The 8,659-nt window shown below is 43.0% G+C and overlaps 1 long non-coding RNA gene and 1 other non-coding gene across 5 annotated transcripts in view; both read right to left on the reverse strand.

The window, feature by feature from the left end:
* Window positions 1-4,524: 4,524 nt before the first annotated feature.
* On the reverse strand, window positions 4,525-4,628 carry LOC144216175 (U6 spliceosomal RNA). The gene has a single exon (XR_013330597.1). It is a non-coding gene; the product is annotated as a U6 spliceosomal RNA (small nuclear RNA).
* Window positions 4,629-5,915: 1,287 nt separating this feature from the next.
* LOC144216141 (uncharacterized) overlaps window positions 5,916-8,659 on the reverse strand; it is a 13,201-nt gene continuing 10,457 nt past the window's right edge. For all 4 annotated transcript variants that reach the window (XR_013330575.1, XR_013330576.1, XR_013330574.1 and 1 more), the window contains one exon: window positions 5,916-6,325. This is a non-coding gene — a long non-coding RNA (uncharacterized LOC144216141). The remainder of the gene's footprint in view (window positions 6,326-8,659) is intronic.

The following is an 8,659-nucleotide window of genomic DNA, read 5'->3' on the forward strand; positions in this document are numbered from 1 at the left end:
GACTTCATTCCTAATTATTTGAACTTGATGTCAGTCCTTCCCAATCACCCGGGTTGCTTACAGAGGTCCAGAAGCCTGGGTCCCACCCCCAAGATTCTGATTTAATTGACCTTGGGTATGGCCTGGCTTTGGAAGTTTTGGAAACTCCTCAGGTGACTCTACCATACAGCAAGCACTGGAAACCAGTGCTTTCCGTGGTTTCCTCATCAAAATGGCAGACAGATGGGTACAGTTTAAGTCAAATTAAAGCAACATGTCTTATGAACTAATAATGTGACTCATTTTGCTGCATTAGCCCTTTAAATCGGCCAATCTGACTTATTTTTTCACCGAATTCCTAAGTTTTGACTGACTTGACCAATTAATTCAGTAAAAAGTTGGATTCATTATACTTACATGTCCATAGCCTCAAGTAAATTAAATTTTCTGAAAACCAGCTATGATGGAGTGGGTATTGGGAAACTTCTAGATAATATGTTACTATAGGAGTTCACATTAATTAATGCCAGTCTCCACATTCCCTAAGAAGCCAGATATTAAATAAAAAGACTGATAGTTCTGGATTGATCTGGCCAATTCATTTAGTAAAAATTTGATTTTTCAAACTCCTGTGGCCACAGCCTACAGAACATTGGTTTTGTTGGGGGGACCAGCTAGGATCATATGTGTAATTTAGAATATAAATCACTATAAGAGTACACATTATTTAATTCTATCCCGCACATTTGCTAACCAACTGAATGGTCAATCAAAATGCTGATTGTTGTCACGAGATTAATGTTGTCACATCCTTTTGATCTTGTCCTGGGGGACTTTGAAGGCATGCAGGCTGCTATTGGATCTGTACACTGCTGTGTATTATTAACCTCTTTAATAAACTAATGAGAGTGTTGGTCCACTTAGCGCTTTGGTCATACTCACCCATCAGATGAATCATGAGTGCAGTAGCATCCATAGCTTCTATCAACATCCTGTCAACATTTTCTGTTACAGCCACCAAATGCTTGATTAGAAAAAGTCCCTGAACCTCGTACCCTAGTTTTGCATCTGGCCATGAACTTGGGCATCATGATCTCTTGAACTATCTGGGCAGACCAAACCTTTCTGGGATGTACCCAGGGTTGGACAAAAACAAAATTCAACAACCGCTTGTCTCCAAATATTTATATTTAAAACATAAAACAGCTGGGCCACCTGAGTGGCTCAGTCTGTTGGACATCTGACTCTTGCTTTTGGCTCAGGTCATGATCGCAACAGTTTGTGGTTTTGAGCCACTGCGGGGCTCTATGCTGTCAGCACAGAGCCTGCTTGCGACTCTCTCTCTGCCAACCCCCTCCTCGTGCTCTCTCTCTCTCTCTCAAAAAGATATAAGTAAACTTTAAAACATACAACAGTTAAAAAGCAGGCGATTTTTTGTTTGGATTTCTTCCCCTACAACAGAACAAGTTATTTGTTTTTAGAGCATTTCTTTGTAAGGGGCACAGGAATAACATCATTAGAAAATGGAGGACAGGGCATCTGGGTGGCTCAGTTGTTTAAGCATCTGACTTTGGCTCAGGTCACGATCTCACAGATCGTGGGTTTTGAGCCCTGTGTCAGGCTCTGTGCTGAGAGCTCAGAGCCTGGAGCCTGCTTCCGATTCTGTGTCCTCCTCTCTCTGGGCTCCTCCCCTGCTCGTACTCTGTCTCTCTCTCTCTCTTTCTCTCTCTCTCCCTCAAAAGTAAAATAAAATACTTTTTTAAGTTAAAAAAAAGAGAGAGAAAATGGAGGATATAAGAAAAGTATTTTAAATTTTTCTTTCTGGTAGTTTTGTGAGAAAAGGACTTCTGGTTAAAGATTGAATAAAAAAAAATTGGTTCCTTAGTGGTCAAAAGTGTAGGAATGGAACAAGTATTTAGTAAGAGCCTATTATGTGCTAGGCTCTTTCTGTACATAATCTCCTTTAATTCTTACGACAATCCCTCAAAATAGATCAGTCTCAATTCATAGATAGGGTATTTGAGGTTCAGAGAGGTTAATTAACTTCCTCAAGGCTGCACAGCAGGAAGTCACAAAAATGGGATTTGAACCCAAGTCAGTCTGCCCCAGACCCCACCCTACATGTATGGTTGACTGACCCTTCTAGTTTACCCAGGAGTGATTTCCCAGAGCATGGAACTCAGTTTTTTTTTTTTTTTTTAATATTTTTATTTATTTCTAGGAGAGAGAGAGAGAGAGACAGCGTGAGCAGGGGAGGGTCAGAGAGAGAGAGGGAGTCACAGACCGAAACAGGCTCCAGGCTCTGAGCTGGCAGTCAGCACAGAGCCCGACGCGGGGCTCGAACCCACGAACTGCGAGATCATGACCTAAGCGAAAGTCGGACGCTTAACCGACTAAGCCACCCAGGCGCCCCGGAACTCAGTTTTAAAGTCATGGCAGTCTCTGGAAAACCAGAGCAAGTTAGTTATTATACTTGGTAACCAGAGGTTACTACTTACTCCCTTAGCCAGTCAGCCAGATTCTAGGCCCTTCATCTGCACCTCGGGGGAAGGATGCATCGAGGGCTGGATCCTTCCCTTATTTCAGAACATAATACATCCAACCATACTCTACTTCCAAGCTAATGGCACTTCCAGAAAAATTACTGTATCCTTCGATCATGTAGGTGAAGGATCAAGAAACTTTCCCCTGGAGGGGCCATTTTTAATTTTGTGGTCATGGGGTCTTTGTCACAACTACTCGACTCTGCCACTGTAGTGGGAAGCAGCCACAGATAACATGAAAACAAATGGGTGACCTTGTGTTCCAAGAAAATTTTAGTTACTAAAAACAGAGGGGGCTGGAACTGGCCCGTGCATAGTTTGTCAAACCCTAATGAAGAATCCTTTGCACAGAGAATGCGTTTTTGAAGACGAATGGTTTCTGGAAGTTGCTTTAATTGCAATGGGGGGGCGCCTGGGTGGCTCGATTGATTAAACGTTCCACTTTGGGTCAGGTCATGATCTTGCAGTTCATGAGTTCGAGCCCTGCAACGGGCTCTGTGCTGACAGCTCGGGGCCTGGAGCCTGCTTCAGATTCTGTGTCTCCCTCGCTCTCTGACCTTCTCCCACTTGTGCACATGTGTGCTCTCTCTCACTCTCTCTCTCAGAAATAATAAATGAATAAACTTTAAAAAAGTTGGAGTAGGGCCAATGGGCTGTTGGGAGCGGTCATTGGACCAGCCTATTTGGCAGTTAGTCATGCCTAATATTTTCTACACTCTGGGGCGCTATGAAATTTGACGGACTCAACCCTACCCCGGAAGCACTTAGTGTATGGCTGTGTGAAGGAATGGCATGGTATTGGCCATCCAAATTTATACCCCCTTCCTTGTCTGTTGGGAGATATTAATCATATTCATTTCTCTTTTGCTTTCTTGATTTCTATTTCCAAACACCATTTAAAAGTTAATTCCTGTGCTCGCTTCGGCAGCACATATACTAAAAGTTAATTCCTACTGCACTCTACATAGACTTTAAATATATTCATTTGCTTCAACATCGCATTTTCTTTAATTTGTGCTGGGGAAAATATTATGCGATTGTTCCATACTGGAAAAGCAAATACGACTTTACCACTAGGGTCGCCTCTACCATCACAACATGCATTCGCCTGTGCCTTCCTCCACTCAGGGTACTCACAAAGCACTCACTCTCCAGGGTGCAGGAGGAAGGGCCACTCAAGACCCTATGCCCCAAGCACAGATATGCCCCAAAGAGAAGTGTACAACCAACATCTCCTCAAATGCCAAAGGAAGAGAGGGCATAGCGGGAGGACTCGGGCAGGGTGAGGGGGAGATGTAAATTTGGAGGCAACTGGTAAGGTTTGGGTTCCAGATAAGCCATGCAGAGAGGTACACAGATACACAGATTAGCTCAGGAAGAGAAGAGATGCTTAGCCTTTGGAGACAGCTAGGTGTTACAAGGAGGATATAATTGTTTTCTATTTTTTTATGTTTATTTTTGAGGAGAGAGACAGAGACAGAGCGTGAGCAGGGAAGGGGCAGAGAGGGAGGGAGACACAGAATCTGAAGCAGGCTCCAGACTCCAAGCTGTCAGCACAGAACCCGACGCGGGGCTCGAACTCATGAGTTGCGAGATCATGCCCTGAGCTGAAGTTGGGCGCTTAACCAACTGAGCTTAACTTTTTTGTTAAATCAGGCAGACGCCCCTGCGTGTCCTCCGGCAAGAGATCCACTGACAATGATGCAAGTAGTGCTGTAGACAGGAGGTCCTACTGGCGTCCAGGCAGGTGGAGCTAGGAGACTGGGGCAGAGTGTGGCAGTTGACAGGGACAGTAAGGGACAGGGTCCAACAAAAACTCCTCAGGAGTCAGAAGGATGACAGGAGTGTCATTAATTCCGGAAAAACTGGGAGGAGGTGATGCTCATTTATGATGACCTCAAGTTTTAGCTTGGAAACCTAAGATGTTTTCATGCCCCTTGAATACAGTTCTCTGGGCGAGCAGGTGAGAGATCAGAAAGTAAGCTCTTGAAAGTAAGCTCTAAAAACTACAGGACACTTCATGGATTTGCGTTTCATCCTTGCATAGGGGCCATGCGAACCTTCCCTGTGTCACTGCAGAGGTTATCTAGACCTCTCTACAGAGACGACAGATGCACCAGGCAAGGAGTCCCCTAGGAAGTTTTTGGTCATTTAGTTCTCTAATGGCCCCTGCCTAAACTGGTACATGTTTAGCTGAAGAGAAACATACTTAGAACCACTGTCTCTTCTGACTTACTCTGGCCGCCCCACACACAAACCTGCAGGCAACGTCCACATCCGACCCCTCTCTACCAATGCTACCTTCTCCAAATCTTGGCTTTTGATTTAACCTGTTAACTGTAGTTCCAACAAGTGGTTTTCACGACTTGGGCATTGCTCAGTCCTGGCCACACTAGTCGCTGAATTGGTGACTGGTAGGCTTGCACCGGACTCAAGAGAACTAAATCAAGCTGCTTATGACCCCTAAAAGGGAATCGTTTTAAGGTATTACAGGGACGCCTGGGTGGCTCAGTCAGTTCAAAGTCTGACTCTTGATTTCAGCTCAGGTCACAATCTTATACTTTGTGGGACCAAGCCCCGCATCCAGCTCTTTGCTGACAGCTCGGAGCCTGCTTGGGATTCTCCCTCTCCCTCTCTCTCTCTGCCCCTCCCCCGCTTGTACTCTCTCTCCTTCTCAAAATACATAAACTTTAAAAAAAAATAAAGAAGGTATTACAACAATTAAGAGTACATAAGCACATATTAGATAAATATTTAGATAATGCATGCATTAAGGGAAGCACTCTTGATTTAATGATCACAGCAGAATCAACTATGCACCTGAAAACACTTTCTAATTGTTTCGTTTATCAATTTAACCCACTGACTTCAATTTTCCAACCTTACCCTTGTACGGAAGGCATTAATATTGAAGATTATAGTGATATCCAGGATAGGAGAATACAGTAATAAATAATTTACCTTCTGCATGCTTCAGTTGCTTTCCTAAATTACTTATGAAATGGCAACAAATACTATGGGTGTTATTGGGAAAGCTGACATTATCCATTTCTTATTTAACAATGGAGTCATTAAAAAAAGAAAGAGAGAAGGGAGGCTGGGAGCAAGAAAGTCATTATTGTAATAAATACAGGTCCTGGTATCTTGAGAAGCTGCAAGTTTGGTTTGGCTGAAGAATATCAAAATCCACTCAGCAAGAAAATGACATGTGTTGTAGCCAAAGTAAACAGTTTTTATTCATTTTCCATATGCAGGCATAGGAGGAGAACCCAGCATATTTTATATTTGTACATTTTGGGGAAACACGTAGAATTTTAATCATTATAATACGAACCACATCCCTTCTGCTACTTCATGTTTCATAACTGCTTGGGAGCACCTCTGTCTCACGTGGAAATCAGCAATCCCGTGACATTTCAGTGCTCGTGTGGCTTTTGGCAGGTCCAGACAGAAAGCAGCACACCTGAATTGTCTCAGTTATGTGAAAATTTATTCTATGACTGTTTCCAGAACATGTGATTCAAATATCATAGTAACTTAACAAATATAACCCTCATTGCCAGGAACATTTGCCTTGAGCCTTATTGACATTTTTTTTTCTTTTTAAATTTTTTTTTTTAGGGGCGCCTGGGTGGCTCAGTCGGTTAAGTGGCTGACTTCGGCTCAGGTCTTGATCTTGCGGTTTGTGAGTTTGAGCCCCGCGTCAGGCTCTGTGCTGACAGCTCCGAGCCTGGAGCCTGCTTCAGAATTTGTGTCTCCTTCTCTCTCTGCCCCTCCCCTGCTCATACTCTGTCTCTCTGTCTCTGAAAAATAAATAAACGTTAAAAAAAAACATTAAATTTTTTAACGTTTATTTATTTTAGAGAGACAGAGCAGAGACAGAGACAGAGAGACAGAATGAGTGTGAGACAGGCAGAGAGAGTGGGAACACAGAATCCAAAGCAGGCTCCAGGCTCTGAGCTGTCAGCGCAGAGCCTGACATATCAGCGCAGAGCCTGACACGGGGCTTGAACTCATGGACAACGAGATTATGACCTGAGCTGATGGACAACGAGATTATGACCTGAGCTGAAGTTGGACGCTTAACCAACTGAGCCACCCAGGCGCCCTGACATTTTTTTCTGATCTCACTGGAGATGGGAATGTCTCCCATCCTCCCATAAATTCCCAAGAGTTTCCTTCTCTCTCCAAAAGAGAAGAGCATCTTGGAGGCAAAATCCCTACCCTTTCTCATGAACCTGATCAAACACATGCATTTCTAGAGAGGCCTTGAACCAAAGATCAGAAAAATGGAGGATGCTTTTGTTTGAAATAGTTTCCCACACTCTAACAGTTATGCCTGCCAGACAAAATGTTCGCAATAAACTTTATAAACTTCCAAATTTTGAGAAGTCAGTTGTGGGCTAACAGATGCAAACAGAAGAGGGGGAATGGATGGTTCAGTCAGTTAAGCATCCAGCTCTTCATTTCTGCTCAGGTCATGATCTTACAGTTCCCGAGATCAAGCCCTGCACCGGCTTTGTGCTGAAAGCCCAGAGCATCCTTGGGATTCTCTCTCCCTCTTTCTCTGCCCCCACCATGCTTGCAGGTGTGAGCTCTCTCTCATTTTCTCTCTTTCTCTCTCTCAAATTAAATCAATAAACATTTTTAAAAATAATAAAATCCTTAAAAATAGATGGAAATAGAATTAATTAAGTTACTAATAATGTACATAAAAAGCCTTTAACAATGCTTGGCACATAATATGTGTTCAAGAAATATAATAAAATTAGCTATTGTAACTTTACGATTTAGGATATTCACAATTAATGACAAATGGTAGCGTGTATGTACTTATTTATAAATGTATACTCATATTTATGTATATAATGGGTATGTATAAACACAAAAGTGTCTAACTTTTCTAATTACCAAAAATAATCTTTGCTTATGAATTAATTCATTGCTGTTTGCTGTTTGTTTTCCTGTTGAGAGGTGGAAAGGAGAACACGAGCAGAGGTGTGAAACAGCTCATTGATTTCAGTAAACTATTAACCCAGAAGCCTCACCACAATGATTCTAATCAGAGCACTGAAGCAACTCTGGCCATTGATGACATAGCTAATCAATGAATTAAAATGTCAAAACATGCTACCCGGTGTCGCCTTTATCATAGGATAAGAAAACATCAGAATCAGAAGGGCCTTCAGAGGTCACCGGGCACAACGGCCTCATTTCACACGTGAGGAAACTGGGGCCCAAAGAGGTGAGGTGACTGGTCAGAGTACACGGTCAATAGCAGAGGGGTCATTCCAACACTGGACTTTTTTTTAAATCTTTTTTTAAAAAATGTTTTTATTTATTTGTGAGACAGATACAGAGTGAGCAGGGGAGGGTCAGAGAGAGAGGGAGATACAGAATCCGAAGGGAGGCTCCAGGCTCTGAGCTGTCAGCACAGAGCCTGACATGGAGCTTGAACCTATGAACAGTGAGATCATGACCTGAGCCGAAGTCGGATACTTAACCAAGTGAGCCACCCAGGCGCCCCATGGACTTTTTTTTTTAAACGTTTATTTTTGAGAGAGAGAGAGAGCACACAAGCAGGAGAGGGGCAGAGCGAGGGAGACAGAGGATCCAAACGTGCTCTGCACTAACTGCAGTGAGCCCCATGTGGGGCTCAAACTCACCAACCGTGAGATCATGACCTGAACCAAAATCGGATGCTCAACCGACTAAGCTGCCCAGGCCAACACTGGACTTTTGCCTCCATGTGTAGGGCCTAGTTGATCTCGTTATTTGTAAGGCATTTCTTCCCCTCTGGAAAAACACGTCTATCTGATTGTACTGTGTCTGTGTGACACCATTACAGCTGGACGTGCCTCCTCGGCCTCTTGGGGGTGATGGCCTTGTAAGCCTTTCAAATACGGAGACGAGGGATTATGATTTAAGATCATTGAACCAAAGGGGACCCAGCAAGTATCCCTTTAACCTCACCTTTTCTGATCTGCTGTTGTAGATATCCCGGATATATGGGTGCCCAGTAACATCACCTCACTTTAGAATTAAAAAGACCACTATTTTACTTTTGTTTTCCAAGTGTTTATTTTTATTCTTATTTAAAAAAAAATTTTTTTTTTATTAAAAATTTCTTTACTGTG

This window comes from Crocuta crocuta, unplaced genomic scaffold, assembly GCF_008692635.1.
Source record: "Crocuta crocuta isolate KB4526 unplaced genomic scaffold, BGI_CrCroc_1.0 scaffold258, whole genome shotgun sequence".
NCBI lineage: Eukaryota > Metazoa > Chordata > Mammalia > Carnivora > Hyaenidae > Crocuta > Crocuta crocuta.